This window comes from Tamandua tetradactyla, chromosome 21 (assembly GCF_023851605.1).
Source record: "Tamandua tetradactyla isolate mTamTet1 chromosome 21, mTamTet1.pri, whole genome shotgun sequence".
In the NCBI taxonomy this organism is placed as follows: domain Eukaryota; kingdom Metazoa; phylum Chordata; class Mammalia; order Pilosa; family Myrmecophagidae; genus Tamandua; species Tamandua tetradactyla.
In genome coordinates, this window is record NC_135347.1 from 13,675,441 (window position 1) to 13,701,962 (window position 26,522).

Genomic DNA, 26,522 nt, shown 5'->3' on the forward strand with positions numbered 1-26,522 from the left:
AAACTTATGAATTCTAATAATTTATCAGCAGATTATTATGTATATATACAACTGCCATCTGCAAATAACAGTATATTTGTTTGTCTTTTAATTCCTCACAACTTTTCTTTATTTCCTTTCTTTTTCTTGTGTAATTCCATTTGCAGTAGTGTTGAATAGAAGTAGCATAATAGGCATTCTTGCTTTGCTTCTGTTCTTTGGAAAAGCTGTTAAGGTAATCTGTAAGCATTTTATAGTGTTTTTATTAGCGTTAGAAATTTCTTTTCCGTTCTTAGTTTACTAAAAGTTTTTTTTATAATCATAGACAATGTTGACTTATCAAAAACTCCTATAATTATGGGAAAATCATAATCCTTTTGCTCCCTTAATCCTAGTTTTCTGTTATTAAATGAACCTTGTCTTCCTGGTATAAAACTGACTTGGGATAAGAAATTGAAAAAGAGATCAGGCTTCAATTAGAGATAAGAATGAAGCTGATATGGTCAGGACTAAGGTAAATCAGAATACCAAGGTAAGGAAGACATTGTATTTTAGAACTTCACTGACTTTATGAGACCAAAGGAAGAGGTTTCTAAATTTTCTGTAACACATAATCTAATTCAACCTGTCTGGATAGATCACTTAAACAACCCAAACAGAGGGAGTCACAAATGGAAATGAGGACTTGTAATTCTGTATAGTTTAATATAATGCCTAGATAGATCCCAGAGTATGTTGTGCAGATAATTTAAAAGTACTGGCAAAGTCCCTTGAGGGATGGGAGAAAAAATATGGAACTGTTAAACTTTACCACCAGGGAAACCTCTGATACTGTCTCAAACATTAGAAATCCCCAAGCCAACAGGCCAAGCCCTTGGTCTTGAGGCTTGGTCTTCTGAAGCTTATTTATGTAGCAGAGAAGCTTAGCCTACCTATAATTATGCCTAGGAATTACTTCCAGAGTACCTCTTTTGTTGCTCAGATGTGGCCTCTCTCTCTCTCTTTCTCTAAGCCCAACTCTGCAAGTGAAATTATTACCCTCCTTACTACTTAGGATAGGACGTCCAGGGGTGAAAGTCTCCCTGGCAATGTAGGATATGATTCCCAGGGATGAGCCTGGCCCTGGCACCATGGGATTGACAATGCCTTCCTGACCAAAAGGGGGGAAGGGATTTTTACAAATAAGGTATCAGTGATGGAAAGAGTACACATGGAGCTGAGAGGCTATTCTGGAGGCTAATCAATCTTAAACGCAAGCTTCAGCTAGATATTGCTGCTTATCATAGTTTGCTAAACCCCAGCCAAAACCATTCCTGTCAACCCTAAAGAACACCTAGGGCGTTATATGAGAGTCCACAAAATTTCCATGCACTATGATTACTTTCCAGAAACCTACAATCTCTAGATGGATTGCTAAGCCAGATAAGTCCTAAAATGCAGAGGGGCCAGCCTCTGCAAAACATCACCTAGTTTCATCCCTCTATCCCATATGATCAACAGCCCTTTCCAACATAGCCCAAATAGACCTAAAGATTGGGAGAAAAAATCAAAGAAGAAGGTGGAGTTATGACAGAGAAGATACGACTTAACAAATGAGTATGATTGTTGTTGAATCGTTATATTGATATTTCTTTTAGCCGCCAGTGTCTTGGAGCAGCTAGAAGTAGAAACGTAAAATTGTGGAATGGTAACCCATACTGAATGCTGAAATCTGTTCTACAACTAATTGTTGCGGTGTGCTTTGAAATTTATTGCTTTTTTGAATATATGTTATTTTTCACAATTAAAAAAAAATAACTGACCAGTAAAAAACAAACAAAAAACTGACTTGGCTGTGATGTAGTTGTTGGTTTTTAAGTAATTGACTTGGTTTGGTTTAAAAATTTTGGTTAAGATCAAGCCTATACGTAGCTCATAAAATGAGTTGGAGAGTGGCTCTTTTCCTATTTTCTGGAGGAGTTTTGTTATATCTTTAAGTGTTTATTGAAATATATATATATATATATATGAAGCTTGTTTGGGGCTTGGATATTGATTTTTTGTGGGGTATTGATTCAGTTTCTTCTTAGCAGTCATAAGAGGCGTCAACTTTTCTGTTTTTTTGTGTGTGTGATATTGGTAAGTTGAACATTTCTGACAATCTGTCCATTTCAGTTACATTTTCATATTTATTAGCACAAAGTTACTCCTGTCCATTTATTTTTAACATATACTAGATATGTAAATATGTCCACCTTTTCATTGCCAATACTGATTTTTTCTGCCTTCTCTTTTTTTTATTACTTGACCATTCTTACCACTTTTTTACCAGTTTTTTTTCAGAGCCTTTTTTTTTTTCCATTTTTCTTCTGTGTTACATTTTTGTTTGTTTCATTGATTTGGTTTTAGTTCCTTTCTTTAAGCTAGGTTTAATCTGTCATTAGTTTTCTATATTCTTATAATGTATGTTTAGCGCAAATTTTCAATTTTCTATTCAAATTTACATATTTAAAGCTATATGTTTCTCTTTAAATAGTGCCTTAGCTGTATGTTACTTTTTTACGCTGTGTTAACATATTGACACAAATTTACCAGTTTAAAACAGCATACTTTTCTTATCTCAGAATTTCCTTCAGTCAAAAGTATGAGCATGAACAATTTAGACAACTGAGATGAAATAGATAATATCCTAGAAACACATGAACGACCTACACTGACTAGAAAAAATATAAGACCTCAGCAAACCAGTTACAAGTACAGATTGAATCAGTTATCCAAAACTCACCAACAAAAAGAAGCCGAGGACCAGATGGCTTCACAGGGGAGTTCTACCAACCATTCCAAGAAGAATTAATACCAATACTATTCAGACTTTTCCAAAACATTGAAGAGGAGTGAGCACATACCAACTATGAAGCCAGCATTACCATGATAGCAAAGTCAGATAAAGATACTGCAAGAAAAGAAAATAACAGACCAATCTCTCTGATGAATATAGATACAAAAATCTTCAGCAAAATACTTGCAAATCATATCCAACAGCACATTAAAAGAATAATAAACCATGATCAAGTGAGTTTTATTCCAGGTATGCAAGGGTGGTTCAATACAAGAAAATCAGTTAATGAAATACACCACATTAACAAATCAAAGGGGAAAATCCACATGATCATCACAATGGCATTTGATTAAATCCAACATCTTTTCTTCATAAAAACACTTAATAAGATAGGAATCAAAGGAAACTTCCTCAACATGATAAAGGGCATTTATAAAAAGACCCACAGCTAATATTGTTCTCAATGGTGAAAGACTGAGAGCTTCCCCTATAAGATCTGAAACAAGACAGGGATGCCTACTGCCACACATCTAGCTAGATGTTCAACATTTTAGGTAAAGCAATTAGGCAAGAAAAAGAAAAGGCATTCACATTGGAAAGGAGGAAGTAAACTTTTCACTGTTTGCACATGACATAATCCTATATAGAGAAAGTCCAGAAAAATCTACAGCAGAGCTACTAGAGTTAATAAACAAGTTCAGCAATGTGGCAGGATACAAGGTCAACAAACAAAAATCAGTAGTGTTTCTGTACACTAGTGATGAGCAATTTGAGGGGGAAATCAAGAAAAAATTCAGTTGCAATAGCAACAGAATCAAATGTCTATGTATAAACTTAACCAAACATGTAAAGACTTGTACACAGAAAACAAAGGATTGCTAAAGGAAATCAGAGAAGACTTATAGCAGTAATATTTTTATATGCTTTCTTTAATTTTGAAAATACACTAATAGAAAGTGTCAACAATAGGGGTATATGGGAACGTATTTTTCACATGAATTTTCTGTAAACCTACAACTTTAAGAAAAAAAATTTTTAAACCTTGCTAAATAAAAGAAATCAGAGACAAAATATTACATATTGTATGATTCCATTTATATAAAATGTAATATATAAACAAATTTACAGAGTCAGATGAATGCTTATGTAAGGTTGGGGAAGGATAGTAGAGATGATTGCTAAGGGGTATGGTGTTTTCGGAGTGATGAAAATGTTCTAAAATTGATTGGTGATGAATGCAAAACTGATTATACTAAAAGCCGTTGATTGTATACTTTGGCTGGATTGTATAGTATGTGAATATATCTCAATAAAACTGCTTTAGAAAAAAAAAGTCTGGGCATGGCTTAGTGGGTCTTCTGGCTTAGGATCTCACAGACTGCAATCAAATAATCACCTTGCATTCTCATCTGGAGTTCAAGGTTTATTCCAAACTCACCAGATTGTTGGCAAAATTGAGTTCCTTTAAACTGAGACCAACTCTTAAAATTATTTGCAAAGGTTTATGTTTATCTTCATATTTCTGGGGAAAGAAACTGTAATTTTCATTACATTCTCAAAAGGTCCATGTCCCAAAAAGTTTTAAAGAACTGCTATTTTGTGTTATTTTAACTTTTTTATATTATTAAGCAAGTATAGATTCTAAACCTAATTTGTTATTTATTCTGGATCGTAGGAAACTGAAGGAACCAGAACTGGGTATTGATTGATCAAATGCCTACCATTTTACTGGGGCAGTGGAAATTCTGAAGTAAATTTGAGTTTCTATGTTCAAGGTGTCCCCAAAGCAGATGATTGTGATATCATACCTTTAAGTAGTAGTCCTCAAACATTGGTGATACAAGAATCATGTGGTAAGGCCACGGTGGCTCAGTGGCAGAGTGCTCGCCTGCCATGGGGAGACCCAGGTTTGATTCCTGTTGCCTGCCCAGGCCAAAAAAAAAGAATCATGTGGTCTACTTGTAATAAAGCTCCTTCTCAGGCACCTTCTTCCAACCCTGAAATTTTTATTTAGATCTGGAATAGATCTTGGAAATCCCCTGAGGATTCTGGTGAAAGTGTTGTTATACCATATCTTAAGGAAGAATGTTAGCAAACACTTTTGTAATGCTATGTGCCTGCTATACTAGTGTTCTACACTCATGCTACATAATTTGTTTACTCCTCTCAACAATGTTTTGAGTTAGGTAGCCTTTTTTCCATTTTACAGATAAACTGAAGCACAGAAGAGTTAAGTGACTCACCTTGGTCACATAACTAGTACTAACTGTTGGAACTAACTGTATTTGTTCAAACACAAATATCCTTAGACACAGGCAAATAATATAAAGGAACGGCATGAACTGGAGCTGTGGCAACAAACTTCCAGCCAATATCTGCTGGTGAGTATTGTTGACCTCTGATTTTTGTGTAGAAAAGCCAAAATTTTAATATTTGTGAGAAGCCTCTTGATTTTAAAAATTAGTCATTTTATGAGCTGAGACTCAGCATCAAGGGATTGAGAAAAACCCTAGAACGAGCTGAGACTTAGCACCAAGGGATCAAGAAAACCTTCTTGACCAAAAGGGCGAAGAGTGAAATGAGACAAAGTGTCAATGGCTGAGAGATTCCAAACAGAGTAGAGAGGTTATCCTGGAGGTTATTCTTACACATTAAGTAGATACCACCTTGTTATTCAAGATGTAATGGAGAGGTTGGAGGGAACTGCCTGAAAATGTAGAGCTGTGTTCCGGTAGCCATGTTTCTTGAAGATGATTGTATAGCGATATAGCTTTCACAATGTGACTGTGATTGTGAAAACCTTGTGTCTGATGCTCCTTTTATCTACCTTGTCAACAGATGAGTAGAACATATGGAATAAAAATAAATAATAGGGGGAACAAATGTTAAAATAAATTTAGTTTGAAATGCTAGTAATCAATGAAAGGGAGGGGTAAGGGTTATGGTGTGTATGAATTTTTTTTTCTGTTTTCGTTTTCTTTCTTTTTCTGAATGGATGCAAATGTTCCAAGAAATGATCATGATGATGAATATGCAACTATGTGATGATATTGTGAATTACTGGTTATATATGTAGAATGGAATGATCAAAATAGGAATGTTTGCGTTTGGTGTTTTTTGGTATTTAAAAAAAAATTTTTAATTTTAAAAAAAGAAAAAAATATTAGTCACTTTAGTTGTTTTAGTAGGTGTGTAATGGTATCACATTGTACTTTTAACTTGTGTTTCTTTAATGATTAATGTTGGGCATCTTTTTCATGTTATATGCCATTTATTTATCTTCTTTGTATTTGGTCAGCTCTTGTCCATTTTTTTTAATTGTTTTTATTTTCATTGTTTGTGTGTATATGTATTTTTTTATTAGAGAAATGTATGAATTTTCAGATACAAGCCCTTTAGAGGATATTTGTTTTGCAAAGATGTTCTCCTTTCATTCTCTTAATAGTGTCTTTTGAAGACCAGACATTTTTAATTTTGAGGAAGTCTGTTTTATCCATTTGTCCTTCAGTGGATTGTAACCTTGTTATATCTAAAAAAAATCTTTATTTAACCCACTGTCGAAAACTTTTATGTTTTCTTCAAGAACTTTTATAGTTTAAAGCTATGATCCATTTTTATTAATTTTTTTGTATGATACAAGGTATGGATTCAAATTGATGTGGGTTTTGTTTGCATATGGATATCATGTTATTCCAATATGGTTTGTTAACCATATTGCATTGCCTTTTATCATTGCATTGCCTTTGTGCCCTTGTCAAAAATCAGTTGTCAGCATGTGTGTTGGTTTATTTCTGGACTATTCTGTACCATTAATCTGTCTCTCTTTATGCTGATGTCATGCTGTTTTGATTGCTGTGGCTTTATCATGTAGGATTAACCCTCTGCTTTCGATCTATTCTTTTAAAGCTGTTTTAGTCTTTGCAGCCTTTTGCATTTTAATGTGATTTTAAAATCAGTTTGTTAATTTCCTACCAAATAAAAAGCCTGCTAGGATTTTTATTTGAATTGTTTTGAATCTATAGAACTATTTGAGAAAAGTTTACACTTTAGCAATATTGTATCTTCTGACCCAGGAACAAGATATAGCTCCACTTGTTTAGGTGTTCTTTAATTTCACTCAGCAATATTTTATAGTTTTCACTGTATGGTTCTTTCCCATCGTTTGTCAGATTCATCCCTCAGTATTTAATAATATTTTTATGCTATTGTAAATAGTATTTTTATTTTAATTTTTGATTATTTGTTGTTAGTGTATAGAAATACAATTGATTTTTGTGTATTGATCAAGTACCCTGCAACCTTGCCATACTCACTCATTAGTTCTAGTAGTTTTTTCTGTAGATTTCATCTCATTTTCTACATAGACAGTTATGTTGTCTGTGAATAAATATGGTTTTACTTCTTTCCCTTCTTCCTTTCCAATATAGATGCCTTTTATTTCTTTCACTTGCTTGATTCCATTAGCTAGAACCTCCAGTACATTATTTAATAGAAGTGGTGAGAATGGATATCCCTGTCTTGTTCCTGATTTAGCAGAAAATGAATTCCCTTTCACCACTAGGTATAAGAAAGTTTCCTTTTTATTCCTAGTTTGCTAGGAGTTTTTATGAGGAATGAATGGTGGATTTTGTCAGATGCTTTTTCTATATCTATTGAGCTTATCATATTTTTTTCTTTTAGTTTATTAATGTGAATTATATTGATTGACTTTCAAATGTTGTAAAAATATGATTTCTAGATAAACCTCACATGGTCATGATGTAATCTTTTGGTGACAAAAAGAATTTTACATCTGTGTTACATCTGTGTTCCTGAGCAATGTTGGTCTGTAGTTTTCTTTTAATGTCTTTGGTTTTGGTATGAAAGCAATGCTGCTTCATTGAGAAATATTCCCTCCTCTTCAACTTTTTGGAAGAGTTGTTGTGGCTTTGGTATTATTTCTTCCTTAAATGTTTGCTAAAATTTAACAGTGAAGCCACCTGTTTTCTTTGTGAGAATGTTTTTAACTATAAATTTAATTTTTAAAGTAGATTTAGGGCTATTTAGGGTATTTGTTTCTTGAGTAAGCTTTGGTAGCTTAAATTTTGCAGGGAATTTTTCCATTTTATCTGGTTGTTGAATTTATTGACATGAAGTTACTCATAATCTTTCTTTACTAGCCTTTTAATATTTGTAGAATGTCATGTCACCTCTTACATTCCCGATATTGATAATTTCTTTCCACTCTCTTTTTTTCGTGACCAGTCTGGCTAGATTTTTCCAAGTTCATTAATTTTCTCAAAGAACCATGTTTTTGTTTTATTGACTTTACTGTTTATCTGTTTTCTATTTCATTTATTTCTAGTTTGAGCCTTATTTTTCCTTTCTTCTGCTCACTTTGGACTTGACAAAAGTGATTTATTCAGGTAAAACCCTTTCTAAGGTGGGCATTTAGTGCTGTCAGTTCCATCCTAAGTACTGCTTTAGCAGCATCCAGCAAATTTTGATATTTTATGTTTTTATTTTAATTCAGTTAAAAATATTTTTTGCATTTGCCTTTTGATTTCTTCTTGATCCATGGGTTATTTAGAATTGTGTTTATTTAGTTTGAATCATTTTAAAATTACTGAGACTTGTTTTATAGCCCAGAATATAGAATGTCTTGATAAATTTTCTGAGTATACTTGAAAAGATTGTGTATTTTGCTGTTGGTTGGCTTCAGTTCAAGTAGGTTGCTAGTATTGTTCAAGTTTACTATATGTTTGCTAATTTTCTGCCTGTTTGTTTTATTAAGTATTAAGAGAGAGGTATTGACATTTCCTGCTGTGGTTATGGATTTGTAGATTTCTCTTTACAGATCTAACAGTTTTTGCTTCGTATATTTTAACACTGTTATTAGGTACATGAATGTTTGGGATTTTTAAGTGTTTTTTATTAACTGACCCCTTTGTTATTAGGAGATGACCTTCTTTATCCCTGGTAATATTCCTTCCTCTGAAGTCTACTTGGATACTCATAGTGTCACTCCACCTTTCTTTTGACTAGTATTAGCATAGTCTGTCTTTTTCATTCTTTTGCTTTTAGTTGTACCTTTATCTTCAAAGTACATTTCTTGTAGGCCGCATGTAGTTAGGTCTATTTTATACAGTCTGACTTCTGCCTTTTATTTGAGGTTTTTAAACTAGTTCTATTTAATGTGATTATTTATATGGTTATATTTTAATCTATTATTTTGTTCTTAGTTTTCTCTTTGTAACTTCTGTTTTTTGTTGTTGGTGGTGGTGTTCCCTTTTCCCTCTTTTTCTACCTTTGGATTAGTCAAGTGATTTTTGTAATTCCACTTATCTCCTTTTTTGGACTATTAGCTGTAATTCTTTGTTATTTTACTTGTTGTTTTGGATTTTTAGTATGCATCTTTTACTTATAATAGTTTACCTTGTTTTATTTAAAAAGCCAATTGTCTTTTGTGTGTGTGTGTAGGGGGCGGTACATGGTCCTGGAATTGAACCCTGGTCTCTCGCGTGAAAGGCGAGCATTCTACCCCTGAATCACCCATGCACCCTAAAGCCAGTTGTCTTTTAAAGTGATTTTAATCATAAGGATCTCAGGTTAACCAGGTAGTTACCATTTCCAATACTTTTCAGTCCTTTGTGTAGGTTTAGATTTACATCTGGTATTACTTTCGTTTTGCGTGTAGGACTTATTTTAACATTTCTTTTAGTTGGGATTGCTGATGATGTATTCTTTTAGCTTTTGTATATCTGAAAATGTCTTTTTCTCACCTTCATTTCTGAAAGTTTTTTTGTCAGCCTAGAAGTCCAGGTTGGTGGTTTATTTTCTTTCAAAGATGTTACTCTATGACATTCTCATTTGCCTTTTTCTTTTGAGAAATCTGTGTCATCCTTATCTTAGTTCCTCTGTGTCTAACATTTCCCCCTGGCTTTTTTTTAGGATATTCTCTTTAATCACTGGTTTTGGAGCAGCTTGTTTATTATGTTCCTTGGTTTTCTTCATTTTCTTGTGCTTAAGGTTCATGGAGCTTTTTGGATCTATGAGTTTTTAGTTTTAATCACAATTGGAAATTTTTCATCCATTATTTCTTCGATTTGGTCATACTCCCTAAACCTAAAATGTTTGCTGTCACTGATGCTTCTGGTATAAGTTTCAGAAGAGAAGTAGGAAACAAAAGTGCTTTAGTAAAACCCAGCTGCTATGATCCTTACTCCGTAGTAGTCATAAAGCCCGTTAGTAACCACAGCTGCCTTCTTCTATCACATCATGTTTATTTTGTCCTCTGCTAGAACTTTGACTAGATGAGATCCTTTACCTGATAGGGTGGCCCAAACTTTAATTTCTTCAGAATTGAGTCCTTGGTATGTGTGATGGTTAGGTTAATGTGTCAACTTGGCCAGGTGATGGTGCTTGTCTGGTCAAGCAAGCACTGGCCTAACTGTTATTGCAAGGACATTTTGTGGCTAGTTAATAACCCAGAAGGCTGGTTTATTAAATCATCAGTCATTTGATTGTGCCTATGGCTGATTACATCTACTATCAACTAAGAGTGTCTTTTTGCATCAAGAGGGATTCAGTTCAGTCAGTTGAAGGCTTTTGAAGGAGAGGTCATGATTTCAGCAGTCAGAAAACTTTCATCTCTATTTCCAGCCAGTCAATCTCTCCTGCAGAATTCTTTGAATACCTTCACTGTTGTTGCCAGTCTGCAGCCTGCCCTTCGGAATTTGGACTTATGCATCCCTGCAGTTACATGAGACACCTTTATAAAATCTCATATTTATAGATATCTCCTATTGGTTTTGTTTCCCTAGAGAACCCTGACTAATACAGCTTAGTATTGGGAGTGGCTCTTGAGAAACAATCTTAAAAATGGTGTTCTGCAATTGGCTTTCTATTCTGATTAGATTCAAAGACACTAATGACACTATTTCCAATAATCAAGATGGCACTGACAGTCTATGGCGTGAGTTGGCATTACAGATATGCCATTTGAGTCTCCTAATCATACTCTTGTACAAGGCAGGGCACTAGGTGACAGTGTTTTGGTACCTTAACAGAGTTTTGTGGAATTAAGACTTTTAATGATGTTAGCTGGTTGTTCTTAGATATACTGGATACAGTTAAGAAAGAAAGGGATGAGCTTCAAATTTGCAAATTAAATGCCCTATGAAAGATGTAAAAGTTTCTCTGTGTGCCTTGAAAGAAAATCTTACTTCTTGTGGTCACACACTTGAGATCTCTGAAAAACAGACTCAGAGTCTTGTTGTAAGAGTAGCAGATTTACAACATAATCTAAATTCTTAACCTTGCAAGGTGTCTGCTGTTAAAGTAAGGGCTTTGATTGGAAAAGAATGAGATTATGAAACTTGGGATGGGAGCATATGAGTTGATAATGATGGTGGTGGGAACAGTGGAACCTGGATTCTGCTGAGCCTTTGCTAGATAAAACTTTAATGGTCTTTCCTGAAGAAGCAGTGGCCCCACCTCCAGCCTGCCCTGAGGAAACAGCCACCCACTCTCCAGCCTGCTCAGAGGAGACAACTGCCTGACCACCACTCTGCCTTGAGGAAACAGCCTCCCAACCTAAAGTCTGCCCTGAAAAGTCTGCCATCAACCTCCACCTAAAGAGATTTTCATCAGTGCCTGCTAAATCTGTAACCACTTCCCCTGGGGAAACAGCTTTCATTCCTCTGTCTGGAGAGATTAATCCTGTATCATCATATGAAACTGCAAGGAAATGCCCTGAGGTAATTGACTTGAAAGATGTTTCTAATTGTTTTCATAACCCACCTCCACCACCCCTCCTTTCTTCTAGATCTATAACTAGACTAAAGTCACAACAGACCCTGAAAGGTGAGGTACAAAGTTTGACCCAAAAGGAGGTATTCTATACTCCATAAAAACTGCACAAGTTTTCTAGTTTATATCAACAGAAATCAGGGAAATGTTTGGGAATGGATATTAAGGGTGTGGAATAATGGTAGAAGGAATATAAAGTTAGATCAAGCTGAATTTATTGATATAGGCCCACCAAGCAGAGATTCTGCATTCAATGTTGTAGCTGGAGGGGTTAGAAAGGGTGATTTCAGCCAATTATCCCCTCCCTTGGTTTAATTTCCCTGGTTTAATGTAGATGAAAGGATCCAAGGCTTAGACTGGAATGTTAGAGTGGCTTTATCATGGAAGACCTGCTCATGCACCCCAGGAATGTCCAGAGGGCACATCTTTTACCAGGACTTTGAGGAATAAATTTGTGAGGCTAGTTCCATCGTTCCTGAAGAGTTCTGTAGTCACCCTTCTCTGTAGATCAGACATTACTGTGGGAACTGCTGCCACTGAGCTGTAATACTTAAACTCAGTGGGGATGGTCAGATTCCGAACTGGCAGAAGCCACTTGGCAACAGTTCATCACCATAGACAAGGTGGGCATAGCTACCATAATGAACAGCTAACTCAAAGCAGCAGTCAAAATAATTTGGCTTTCAGACATTTATGGTATTGGTTAGTATGGGATACTTCGAAGTACGATAGATGGTCAGTCTACTAAATTCTTGTTTTAGCTTTATAAGCAGAAGAGTTCTAGGTCATATGAACAAAAGTCTAAATTGAATTACAAAAACTGGGAGTCATGGCCCCTTAATTCCCAGACTTGCGACCGTTCACAGACCCAGAGCCCCTTGAATAAGGGGAAGGCCAGGTACACTTGGGGAAGGACTCTTTTACATTGCCAAAAATTTATACCTTCCAGCCTTCACCAAGGAGACCTACGGCCTTTTACCAGGGTAACTGTACTGGGGAAGAGGAAATGATCAGATATTTCAGGGATTACCAGACACTGGCTCAGAAGTGACATTAATTTCAGGAAACCCAAAACGTCGGTCAGAGTATTGGCTTATGGAGGACAGGTGATCGATGGAGTTCTACTTAGGTCTGTATTACATTGGGTCTGGTGGGTGCCCAGACTCATTCTGTGGTTATTTCTGCTTTCAGAATACTTAATTGTAATAGACATACTCAGGAACTGGAAGAATCCCCACATTGGTTCTATGACTCTTGAGTGAGGGCTATTATGGTAGGAAAGGCTAAATGGAAGCCGCTAGATCTCCCCCTACCTAGCCAAATAGTAAATCAGAAGCAATACCCGATTCTTGAAAGGAATACAGAAATTAGTGCCACCCGTAAGGATTCAAAGGATGCAGAGGTGGTAATTCCCACCACATCCCCATTCAACTTTATTTGGCCTGTACAGAAAATAGATGGGTCTTGGAGGATCCCATTCTGTTCAAACCAGTCAGCCAAGTTCTCTAGCCACTCCCAATGGGCTCATGAACAAAGTGGGTATGGTGGTAGGGATGGAGGTTACTCAGGGGCTTGGCAACATGGACTTCCACTCACCCAGGCTGACCTGGCTATGATGACTGAGTGCCCCGTCTGCCAGCAGCAGTGACCCAGACTCTGTCCCTGATGTGGCACCATTCCCAGAGGTGATCAGCCTGCTACTGTGGCAGGTTGATTACATTGGACCACTTCCATCATGGAAGGGGCAGCAAATTGGAATAGATATATACTCCAGATATGGGATTGACTTCCCTGCATACAATACTTCCACCAAAACTAGCATCCATGGACTTTATGGAATGCTTTCTCCACTGTCATGGTATTCCACATGGCATTGCTTCTTGTCAAGGAACCTACTTCACAGCAAATGAAGTAGAAGAATGGGCACATGCTCATGGAATTCTCTGGTCTTACCATGTTCACCATCATTCAGAGGCAGCTGGGTTGGTAGAATTGTAGAATGGCCTCTTGAAGACCCAATTATGGCACCAACTAGGGGGCAATACTTTGCGGGGCTGGGGCAGTGTTTTCCAGGAAATTGTGTTCTCTGAATCAGTGTGCACTCTATGGTGCTTTTTCTTCCATAGCTAAGATTCATGGGTCCAGGAACCAAAGTGGAAATAGGAGTGGCACCAGTCGTTATCACCCCTAGTAGTCCACTAGAAAAATTTTTGCTTCCTGTCCCTGCAATCGTGTGTGTGTGTGTGTGGGGGGGGTGGGGGCAGTATTAGCATGGGCCAGGAATCAAACCCGGTCTCCCACAGGGCGGGTGTACATTCTGCCACTGAACCACTGTGTACCTGCTACCCCTGCAATCTTAAATTCTGGTGGTCTCCAGGTCTTAGTTCCAAAAGGAGGAGTGCTCCCATCAGGAGACACAATGATTCCATTGAACTGGAAGCTAAGGCTTCCACCTGGCCACTTTGGGCTTCTCATGCCTTTGAATCAACAGACAAGGAATTGAATTACTGTACTGGCTGGGGTGACTGATCCAGACTATCAGTGGGAAATAGGATTGCAACTACACAATGGAGGTAAAGAAGAGTTTTCCTGGATTACAGGAGATCCCCTAGGGCATTTCTTAGTACTACCATGCCCTGTGATTAAAGTCAGTGGAAAACTGCAACAACCCAATCCAGGCAGGACTACCAATGGCACAAATACTTCAAGAATGAAGGTTTGGGTCACCCCACCTGGCAGAGAACCATAGCCAGCCAAAATGATTGCTGAGGGTAAAGGGAATCTGGAATGGGTAGTGGAAGAAAATAGTGATATGAACTATGACCATGTGACCAGTTACAGAAATGAGGACTATGATGGTATGAACATTTCTTCCTTGCTTTGTTATAAGTGTTTGCATTTGTACATGAAGGAAATATCTGTTTTCTTCTCTATCTTGTCATATGACATAAGTTGTACTGTTCATGTCCTAGTATTTAAGTTATAAAATATCAAGTTTATGAGTGTATGTTTCCCAAGGACTTTCACCCTATTCTAGAGAGATTTAGTTCATTCCCAGTTGTATACTAGATAGGTGAGTATTGTTAGGTGAAACATGTATCTGTTATTGTGTTTTAGAAAATAAGTATGGTTTATGGTAATGTGTATAGCTGTCAAGTTAACAAGGGGTTAGGCTCAAGTGTCAGCCTGGCCAAGTGATGGTGCCCATTGCTGGTCAGGCAAGCACTGGCCTAACCATTATTGCAAGGACATTTTGTTGCTGGTTTATTAAATCATCAGTCAGTTGACTGCATCCATGGCTGATTTCTACAATCATTTAAGGGGAGTGTCTTTCACAATAAGAGAATACGATAAACTGGATTTAATCCAATCAGTTTAAGACTTTTAAGGGGAAGGTGATGATTTCAGCAGTCAGAAGAGAGAACTTTCACTCTCTGTTTCAGCCAGCCAGCCAGCCTCTGCTGCGGATTTCATCGAACTCCTTCATTGTTGTTGCCAGTCCAAGGCCTGTCCTATGGAGTTTGGACTAGTGTGTCACCACAGTTGCATGAGATACTTTTATAAAATCTCATATTTACAGATATCTCCTATTGGTTCTGTTTTCCTAGGCAGCCCTGACTAATACAGTGGGCTTGTCTTTATTGGGTTGCTGCAGTTTTCCACTCACTAGAACTACCGGGGAAAGGAGTACTGAGAGATTCCCCAGTGAATCTCATTTCTAGGCATAGTCCTTGTTTACATTGTATAAGAGTGACATAATTTTCCTCTGGTAACTTAACAGTTTAGTTTCGTAGTTAAACAGAGTTTAATTTTCCTACCCAGTCCATTTACTCCCTTTTCTGTTGGTTCAATAATGTGAGGAACTTCAAAATCCTGGGGTCAATCTCAGCTTCTAATTAATCAGAATATGACTGTTTCTGCATGGAGTGTTCTTCCTTTGGCTTCTAGACTCTCCAAATCTACCAAGCCCCACATCATAGTAATGAAAAGCAAAAATTATTCAAGTGAATTCCAAGATACAATAGTGAGAAGGGTCCCTCCCTCCTTGCCCTCTTTGTTTCCTAGGCCTGTGCATCCTGGCAATGAGGCCCTCCTAGACAACACCATATATTGACTGCTTGTTTAAAGAAATATACCACATCCTATAGACAGTGCCCTAGTCTTTCATGATATTGTCTCTACATCTGAGCTTTCTTTGGCCACTCAACTGTTCTATCATGCCAGCTATTTCTGAGTGATGGAGCATGTAGTAAGATCAGCAAATTCACTTCCTTTGCCATAAACTGTGTCACCTGGTTGGAGGACATGTTTTGTGGGATTACAAATCAATGGATAAGGCCCTTGGTAAGTTAAAGAATATTGATACTGGCAGGAGCACTGCCAGCAGAGAGCAAATTCATACCCAGAATGTGAATCTACCCCTGAGAAGACAAAATGCTACCCCTTCCATTATAGAACTTGCCCAGTACTACCAGGTTTGTAGCAAGTCCCGATGGGAATGATGCCAAATTAAGTATATTCACATCCCCTAATGTTGGCAGGTTGGGTACTCAGCAGTGTGGTAACCAAATAGGGTAGGTGAAAGGAGGACCATATTTTTAGTCTCTATCCATGAGCTCATTAACCCAGCACTGCAGTGGCTGGAGAAAAAGGCTGGCATCCATGGATAGTTCACCTTATCCCCCTTATTAAAACCTTCCTCCACCCGGAAGTACCCTTGTAAGCACTTATGTGGGACATGAATATCTTACACTCTGGTCATCCCAAGAGGTGTGTCAAATCTCACCAACAGATCTTTCACCAATTTTCCAATTTTATTCTTTCCAAGACATAATAGCTGGATAATCCATAAGCCACTGTCTGTGAGGCAATATATATAAATGCCTCAGACCATCCCTTCTTTCTTGGACATAGAAAATCAGTATAAAGCTATAAGTTCTGTTTCCCAGAGAGAGTATCTCCCACCACTTTTAGGACCATCTGTGAATCGGGTGGAGTGCATTGGCCATCCACTTCTGGCTGATCATATACTATGTAAATCTATAAAGCAGGCTCTGTTAACTGGTCATAATGAACACCTTTATAAGGCTATGGGTGCAACAAACTTTATCTTGCTTTAAGTATTTTGAAGGATTTATCTCCCACATCCTGACTTACATGTCTCACCAAGATAATTAAGGTGCTTGCCACATCATGGTCATCAGAATTAGTTAGCATAATGGCATCAATGCAAAATGGACCAGCACAATGTTCTATGGAATATCAAAATGATCATGTTTTCTCTAGAGTCATTAAAACAACAGAAGAATTGGCATAGTTCTAGGGCAAGACAATACAGTTACACAGTGATGATCCTGCTTCAGTTCTGATGAGAGTAAAAAGGAAAAGAAAACCTTTCACCCGTCAAAAGCTGTATAACTCCACTAAAGATAGCACATCTGAAATTACAGCTGCAATTGACATCACCTGGTTAAGTGCAATAATTACGATGCTTCTCCAGTAATTTTTTTTTTTTTTGGCACTATCCAAATAAGCATGTAAAATTGGTATGCGGGAGAAATCATCATATCACCTTTGCATATCTCAAGTCTTTAATGTTGGCACTATACTTGGTACTTCCACCTTGGACAGGAGAAACATTTTCAGGGCCTTTCTCTTGGCCCTTTTTATCACAATAATCCTTATTCATGGGCCATGGAACCAAAATGCTTATATATATTCCCACTATATTTGGAGTGTGAATGAGGAAATGACCACAGAATGAGTGTTTGGTGCTACTGAGCCCACTGTTAGATGGACTTAGGTCAAGACTTCCATTACAGGAATCCATAAGCCCCTATTCTAATCAGTTGTTCCTACTGGTACTTCAGGCTCTAAGGGATTAGCATAAGATCAAGACCAGTATATAATTTCTTCTGGAAGGTCTGGGTATTTCCCCTTTCCCCCATGCACTGTTACCCTTGTAAATACTAAGGGGCCCTCTGGAGAAAACACAGGAGAAGATTCACACTATATTCTTGGCACTGCCTTTCAGGATCTTTCATCAAAGGAACTAGCCTCCCTCTTTAACCAGGACTTCAGGCCTGTGAACTGGCTTAGGTACAGGAATTGGAAAGATGTCATGAATTCCCATGACAAGTTAGGTTTCCACCCAATAGTCCTAAATATTTCCTCATATCAATTATAGACAACATCTTAGAAGGCTGTCCATCTGTTTCATTTCTGGAGACTGTCAACATTCTCACCACAGATTGAGGATTAAAACACAATTCTATCCTGCTGTTTATTATAATCGCCTCTCTTATCCTTGATGGTTAAGTGATGCCACCTACTCTCTACCTTTCAACATCCCATTATTACTGTTGAAATCAAGAAAACCAGTTCCTGGAGAAGGGAAGAGGTGTTCCTCTTAGTCCTTTGGAGAATTTCTGATATTCATGCAAGCAGTGGGGACAACCAAATCAATAAGCCGAGCCCTCAATCTTTGAGTTTGCCCCTATGAAATTTATTCCTTGGGAGGATAGGCTAAGCCTACTTAAAATTATGCCTAAGAATAATCCCAGAGAACCTCCTGTGTTGCTCAGATGTGGCCTCTCTCTATAAACCAACTCAGCATGTAAATTCACTGCCTTCTCCCCTACATGGAACTTGACTCCCAGGGGTGTAAATTTCCCTGGCAACCTGGGACAGAAAGCCTGGGATAAGCCAGGACCCAGCATCAAGAGATTGAGAAAGCCTTCTTGACCGAAGGGGGAAAAAGAGAAATGAGACAAAGTTTCAGTGGCTGAGAGATTTCAAACAGTCAAGAGGTTATCCTGGAAGTTATTCTTATGCATTATCTAGATGTTCTTTTTTAGTTTATGGTATATTGGATTGGCTGGAGGGAAGTATCTAAAACTGTTGAGCTGTGTTCCAGTAGCCTAGATTCTTGAAGACGATTGTATAAGATATAACGTTTACAATGTGACTGTGATTGTGAGAACTTTGTGTCTGATGTGCCTTATATCTAGGGTATGGACAGATGAGGAAAAAATATGGATAAAAATAAATAAATAATAGGTGGGAAAAAGGGTAAAATAAATTGGATAGATGGAAACACTAGTAGTCAATGAGAAGGAGGGGTAAGATATATGGTATGTATGAGTTTTTTCTTTTTATTTCTTTTTCTGGAGTGATGCAAATGTTCTACAAAATGATCAGGGTCATGAATACACAACTGTATGATGATATTGTGAGCCACTGATTGTGCACCATGTGTAGAAAGTATGTGTGTGAAGATTTTTCTCAATAAAAAAGAAACCCAGTTCCATTACATCATCCTCTGCCATTATTTCCAGCCTACACAGGACAACCACACAAAGTCCTTCAAGAATGCTGGTGCCCCATCTTCAACCAATGCATGATGAAGAATGTGTCCCTTGCATCCTTTCAGGGATATGGTAGGGAAATGGTAAACAAGTTGCACATAATAAATCCATTCCAACAAACTCATTTCCCTGTATATACTATTTAACCAATTAAGGTACTCTTGAATTCCTAGCCTATCTTTATATTCTCGAATAAACTCAACTTGATAGTAACATGGCCTTTTTATATATCACCGGATTTTTATTTACTAATAATTTGTTTATGATTTTTGCATATATGTTCCTGAGTGGCATCTTTCTCACCATGTCCTTGTCCCATTTAGGTATTCAGAGTTGTTCTGGGTTCATTATAAAAATTTAGAGGTATACTCTGTGCTGTTTTGAGTTGGTCATGTACCCAAGAAAAGATTATGTTCTTTTTTTTGGTGGAGGGGGGATGCATGGTCCGGGAATCAAACCCAGGTCTCTCGCATGGAAGGTGAGCATTCTACCACTGAACCACATGTACCCAAGACTATGTTCTTTTAATTCATTCTTATGGATGCAGACCTGTTGTAGGTGGGACCTTTTGATTAGGTTGTTTCCATGGAGAGCTGACCCAGTGTTTTCAAGGTGGGTCTTAAACCTCTTGTTGGAATCTTTTATGAGGGGATAAAAGACAGATAAAACTCAGAAACCACAGTGAAGCTAAGAGATGAAATCCAGAGAAAAGCCTTCAGATGAGAGAAAGCTGAAACCAACCCAGGAGAGAAGAACCAGCAGATGTCACTATGTGCCTTCTCATGTGACAGAGGAATCCCTCATGAGAACAGCCTTTCCTTAGGGATGGTATCCTCTTGTTGATGCCTTAATTTGTACATTTTCATGGCCTTAGAACTGTAAATGTATAACTTAATAAATTCCCATTGAAAAAGCAAGCCTATTTCTGGTATATTGCATTCTAGAAGCTTTAGCAAACTGAAACACTCATCTTTCAGTTCTCTGGGAGAGTTTGTGTTCTTGTTGGTCTTTAATTTTTTTCTGTTTCTTTAATTTCTGGTCTCATTTTTATTTCCTCCTTTTTACTTCATTTGGATTTATCTTTTTTGTCTTTCTAATTTCTTGATGTAGATATTTGGATAATTGATTCTCAGGCTTTATTTTCTAAAATATACATTTAAGACTATAAATTTCCCCTAATTATGATTTTAGCTATGTCCCACTAGTTTTGATATGTAATATTTTTACTAACATTCAGATCAAAATAGTTTATAATTTCAGTTGTGGTTTATTCTTTGACCCATGGTTATTTAGAAATATGTCTCTTAATTTCTGAGTATTTAGGATATTTTTAAAGTTATCTTTATGTTTGTTTTGTTTTTTCAGTCTAATACCGAGGCTGTCAGAGAACATATTCTGTAGTAGTTCAGTCTTGGAACTTGTTGAGACTAGTCTTACAGCTAAAAACAATGACAAATTTTGTTAATGTTCCATGTGTACTTGAAAAGAATTGTATTTTAGAACTGTATTGGATATAGTCAATCAGGTCAAATTCATTAATCATGTTCAAGTCATTTATATCCTTCCTGATTTGCATATGTATCTGCCTGGGCATATGTAACATGTCCAGGGAAAATGTAGAATAAGCTGAAGAGGACCAAAGATACCTTGAAAGGAATCATTTAAGGCTATAGGTTTCGAGGATGTGAAGCCACAGGAAAAACATATATTACATCTCAGAGAAGCCATCTCTTCTTTGACTCAATCTGCACTGTTCCAACTTTCTTCTTTCTTTTCTTTACTGCATTCATTTATTCATTCATCCACTTGTTTATCCATTCATTATCAAAAAATGGATCTGAAATTGTCTTGCCTTTTTATGTCTATAGTCTGGCTGTAAAACCTCCGTGAGGAGCGTGACCACATCTATCTTGCTCACATTACACCCCTATGGCTAGCACATTGAGGCACTTGAAATATATGTGGTTTAAGGAATTGCTACATTTTCTTGAAGAATATACTTGAAAATTTAGGGAGGAAATATTAAGTAATTTAACCAACCAATTTAAAATATCTTAATTGTACAGCACATGTGAATATATTAGGAAGAACAATGCAAAATTTGGATGAATTTTAAAGATAAGATGGAACAGATCAAGTAAATTTGGACTTGGCATTAGTGACTGTGATAGTTGAGTTCATGTGTCAACTTGGCCAGGTAATGGTACCCATATGTCTGGTCAAGCAAGCACTGGCCTGTTACTGTGAGGACATTTCATGGGCTTAAATCATCAGTAAGTTGATTGCATCTATGGCTGATTACATCTACAATCAACTAAGGAAAGTTTCTTCAGCAATGAGAGACATTTCATCCAATCAGTTGAGGGCTTTAAAAGGAAAAGTGATAACTTCAACAGTCAGAAGAGAGAGTTTTCAGATCTACTTCAGCCAGGCAGCTTTTCCTGGGGACTTCATCGAAAACTTTCATCAGAGTTATCAGCTTGTAGCCTGCACTATGGAATTTGGACTCATGCATTCCCCAAAGTTGTGTGAGACACTTTTATAAAATCTCACAATAATTATAGATATCTTCTTTTGGTTCTGTTTCCCTAGAGAACCCTGACAAATGTAGCTTTAGTACTAAAAGTTGTTTCTGAGCAACAGAATCTTAAAAATGGGCTTTCTGAATTGTTTTGTTGTTGTTGTTGCAATTGGTTCTCTAACCTGATTAGATTCAAAGGCACTAGTGACTCTTTCCAATAATCAAGGTGATACTGAAAGTTCATGGCACGAGTTGGCAAAAGATATATGAAAAATGTCATTGAATACTGCTACTCATATGCTTATAAGAAGCAAGGCCCTGGATGAGATTTTTGTGATACCTTAACAGAGTTTTGTGAAGTTAAAAGGAATAATGTTGTTGGCTGGTCTTTCCTAAATATGCTGGATACTGTTAAAAAAGAAAGGGGTGAGCTGAAGCCTTCAAATTTCCAATTTAAGTACCACATGAAAGATTAAAGTTTCTATCTGTGCCCTGAAAGAAAATCTTATTTCCTGTGACCACAGACTTGAGATCTCTGAAAAGCAGACCCAGCATCTCATTGTGCGAGTGTCAAAGTTACAACATAAACTAAATTTCCAACCTTGAAGGGTGTCTGCTGTTAAAGTGAGGTTATTGATTGGAAAGAAATGCAATCCTGGAAATTGGAATGGGGAAATAAGGGTTGATAATAATGACAGCAGGGACATGAAACCCTACTTTCTGCTAAGTCTTTGCTAGGTAAGCCTGTAATGATCTATCCTGAGAGGACAGCCACCAGACCTCCAGCCTGCTGTGAAGAAAAAAGGCTGACCTCCACTGTGCCCTGAGGAATCTGCCATTCAACCTTCACCTTTAGATAAAAACCCTACGGTGCCTAACAAACCTGTAACCACCTCCCCTGAGGACAGAGCCCTCACTCCTCTTTCTAGAGACATTAATCTTATCTCACCTGATGAAACTGCAATGGGATTCCCTGAGGTAATTGGCTTGAAACTTCTAATTCTTCTTGTGAACTACCCCACCAGCCGACTTTTCTTCCAGACCTATTTCTAACCTAAAATCTCAAAAGGCCATATGGGGGTATTTAACTGAATATGGAACCAGTCAGTCATTTCAGTGCAAGCCAGGATTGGAAATGCAGTTATCCAGAAAAGATTTGTGGAATGTCCTATTGTCTGATGGTTGGAACCCCTGTGTGCTGCATGTGAAACCAAAACATTTTTTGCAAGATCTGAAGGAATGAAACTGCTGCCATTCAGGACTAAAAGAGACAGATTGAAAGAAAAATAGGTTTGAAGGCAGAACCATGGAAGTTGAGGACTGGAATGAAGATACCTTGGGTGAAGAGAGTGGACCCACCCCTATACATGGAAAGGGTGAGTTTGCCCCAGAGCTTGCAGAGGGTGGTCCTTCCACCCCATTGTTCAGGAAGGGGCCTAGAGCATGGCTGTCTCTACAATACTTGGAGATGTTGGAGCCCACATTCTAATGTTTGGAGAGAGAAGGGTTGCTGCTCAAGCCCCCTTGGAAAAGGTGGGGCTACCACTCCATCAAGCCCTCAGGAGAAAACATCATTCTATGGATAACTCTCAGAACTTGAAATCTACTGAGGTATGTCTTGCAGGTTTTTGAAACTGTTTGAGTCTGGCGGCCCCTGTTTTCCTTCTAATTTCTCCCTATGGGAATGGGAAAGTTCACTCTATGACTACCCTTCCTTTGTATATTGGAAACAGACAACTTGTTCTAAGTTTTGCAGGTCCACAGCTAGAGGGGAATTTTGTCGCAGGATAAACCACACCTGTGACTGACTTTGACGAGATTTTGTACTCAATATTATTACTGAAATGATTTAAGCCTGTTGTGATATTGTGATGGAATTAATGTATTTTGCATACGGAAAAATCTTGTCTTTTGGGGGTCCAAAGGGTAGAGTGTGGTGGTTTGAAGCTATTATGTACCCCAGAAAAGGCCATGTTCTTTTTATTTTTGCAAATTTTATTGAGATATATTCACATACCATATAATCCCTCCAAAGCATAAAGTCAATGTGTCGCAGTGTCATCACCTACTTGTACAATCATCATCACATTCAATTTCAAACCATTTTCATTGCTCCAAAAAGAAATAACAGACATTAAAAAAAAGAAAACCCCAAACACCTCGGCCTCCTTATCTCCTTCCCTATTACTGATCTCTAGTATTGGTGTGATACATTTGTCACTGTTGCTGAAAGGATATTAAGATATTGCTGTTAACTATATAGTCCATAGCTTGCTATAGGTACTTTCTCCCCATATACCGATCTACTATTAACTAAGGCCATATTCTTTTAATCCATTCCTTTGGATGTAGACCCTATTGTAGGTGGGACCTTTTGATTAGGTTGCTTCAATTGAGATATGACACACCTCATTCAAGGTGGGTCTTATTCTTTCTGGATACAGAAGCTAAGTGTTGAAAATAAAAGAAGCTCACAGAAAAAGTCAGAGAAGCTGAAGAAGGAAGCCACAGGTGGAGAAGCCACAAGTTGAAAGCAACAAAACCCAAGAGAGAAGGACCAGCAGACATTGCAATGTGCCTTGCCATGTGACAGAGGAGTCCAAGATGCCAGCAGCCTGTCTTGAGAGTCCAGGTATTGTCCTGTTGATACCTTGAATTGGACATTTCTACAGCCTAAGAAGTGTGAATTGTGGTTAATAAATCCCATTATAAAAGCCAGCTTGTGTCTGCTATATAGCATTTTGGCAGCTTTAGCAAACCAAAACAGTGAATTTGGGTCATTTATGCACAGTACGTGGATGGTGAATAGGAAAGCACATGTTTATCTTATCTGCCATTAATGGTATTTCAGTGCAAAAGTTTGAAAAGCACTCGTTTGAAGGGCTGCCAGAGGAAGAATAAGCAAAGAAGACTGAGTGTTAAAAAAATAGGAGAGGCATAGGGCAAAATGGGGTTATTTACACCAAGGAAATAGACTATTAGGAGGGGACAATGGTCAACTTTGTCAGCTGCCAAAGAGAAAATCCCCAGGGGAAAGGAGGGCAACAAAAGTAGTAACTGGATTTAGTAGCATGGAGGCAATTTAAGTGGAATTGTTGGAAAGGTGGGGTGAGGATGAGAAACCAACTGTCAGTGGATAATGAATTGCGCTGAAGTTTACTTAATTCTTAATATTAAAACTTATGCAATTTTGAACTGTATTTTTTAGTACAAAACGGTTCCACCAAGTAAGTGCTATTTGCCAATGCCTGCATTCAATGATCCTTCCCATTGAAGGGGGAGGGGGAGTAAACAGAACTTGTCCCTACCTGTAGTATGCCTTTGAGGCCCAGGTATAGACCTTCATTCCAATTTACTCTTCATGGTCCCCTCTGAGGTCCCCACCTTTGACAGAGAATAGAAAACTGAGAAAGGATCTTTGTCAGGTTGGCTTTTTGGTAAACGGGCTAATGCGCCTCACACCCTAGCAAGGGCTGTGATTGACGACAGCAATCAAAATGCCTAAGGGAAAAACAAAAGGGACCATCTTGGGGGACCAGGAGAATGGGTGCATTTTGGAAGCATTTGGGGTTTGTTTGGGTAAGGTTGGCTGCTTCCTGCCCTGCAGAGTTTGTGGGACTACCGAATAGGAGGACCTGGCTTTGCTGCCGGCCGGGTGCTGGTGCGCCTGGGGAGGCACTGAGGTGGCAGTTGCAGCTTCTATCTCTGCATCGAGCTTTGTAAATTGAAAGCACAGTGGACTTCCTTCCCCCACCCGCGGTCTCGAAATCGGAGCTTATAGGAGACATTACAAAAAAAAGAGAAGCGCAGGAGAATGGGCATGACATTCGGTGCACAGTTCTCTATCACGATACCTTCTCTTCCGCACTTCTTTCCTGGCCTCTCGCTTTCCGCGGAAGGTGGTCCAGTCACTTTAACCCCTGACTGGCACCAGGAGGACCGTATCCATCCTCAGAGCCGCGTCTCGGGCCGAGGCAGCGGTCACACTACCTCCCGACCCAAAGCAGACCCTGGGGAGCAGCGGAGCCTGCCAGACCGGACGCCGAGAGTTCCCTGGCGAGCGGCGACCTCCGAGGGTTGTGTCAGCGCCTCTGCAATGGGTGGGGACTCGCGTGTTCCCGACTTCCGCGCGTCCAGTCGTGCGGGACCCGTCAGATCACAGGGGGCTCTGGTCGCTGGGACAGGATTGGCGGTTCAGCGGAGTGGACAACCCCGCCTCCCGACCCCTAGGGGACGTCACACACCCCCTGGTTTCGCTCAGTGGAAGAGGGAAACCAGAGACAACGAGGTTGACCGTGCGCGGCCCGCCTTCCAGGCAAGTACCCGGAGCTTGTGCGGGAGCGGCGGTGGGAGGGAGCGCGTGGGCTCGGGAGCCGGGTACCCCCAGCGCCACCTGTTTCAGGAGACCCGGGCCCGGCGGGGCGCGCGGGAGGTGCTGTGCAGAGGGCGCTGCTCTCTCCAAGGGTCTGGGGCAGGCCCAGCTCCATCCCTACTCTGAAGGGAAAATCCAGCAGCTGTCTGATTTTGTTTCATTTTGACTAGAAAATCTATTTTGTTAAAGAAAGCTCAGAACCATAAGCAAATAGCCCAGAGTCTTAAGTGTCTTTGAAGTGCTGCATAAGCCTCAGCTGAAGGTTTTGACTTGAGTGTCTTATTTAATTTCTTGATCAAAAGCTAAATTAGGCTGGCACCTGTGAGCTAGTTTTAGCATGGCATAAGTTAAGACCTCCCCAGATTTTCACAGCAAACCAAAAAAAAAAAAAAAGTTAAAAAAAATTATGATCTTTATACTTTAACTCTTTAAGCAGTATGTAGTTTATAAATGGAGTTAAGCAACTCCATTTTATCTCAGTTTTAAAAATCTTGTTTTTAATAGTAAAGAAAAAATTATTTATCCCCAATATTGTAAATAGATGAACAAGTATAGAATAACTTACCCTACTTTTGAAGCAAAGTAAATCATGTTACTCACATGCCCCATTGTATAGAACTTGAAATATAAACCATGTTAATACTATTGGGTCTTTTGGTACTCATGAAATTTTTA

The 26,522-nt window shown here is 38.4% G+C and overlaps 1 protein-coding gene and 1 long non-coding RNA gene across 3 annotated transcripts in view; one reads left to right on the forward strand and one right to left on the reverse strand.

Moving 5' to 3' along the window:
• Window positions 1–26,522, reverse strand: part of LOC143665478 (uncharacterized) — an 82,507-nt gene that overhangs the window by 9,234 nt on the left and 46,751 nt on the right. The window contains exons 4-5 of one of the 2 annotated variants that reach the window (XR_013166989.1): window positions 24,784–24,859; window positions 23,506–24,148 (exon numbers count right to left, since the gene is read on the reverse strand). The exons of the other annotated variant lie outside the window; for it this stretch is intronic. This is a non-coding gene — a long non-coding RNA (uncharacterized LOC143665478). Of the gene's footprint in view, window positions 1–23,505; window positions 24,149–24,783; window positions 24,860–26,522 lie in introns of those variants that run through there. 2 annotated transcript variants of the gene reach the window in all.
• Window positions 25,531–26,522, forward strand: part of TICAM2 (TIR domain containing adaptor molecule 2) — a 34,950-nt gene continuing 33,958 nt past the window's right edge. Inside the window, exon 1 of the mRNA XM_077138910.1 lies at window positions 25,531–25,790. The gene's annotated coding sequence lies outside the window, so the exon portion shown is untranslated. The remainder of the gene's footprint in view (window positions 25,791–26,522) is intronic.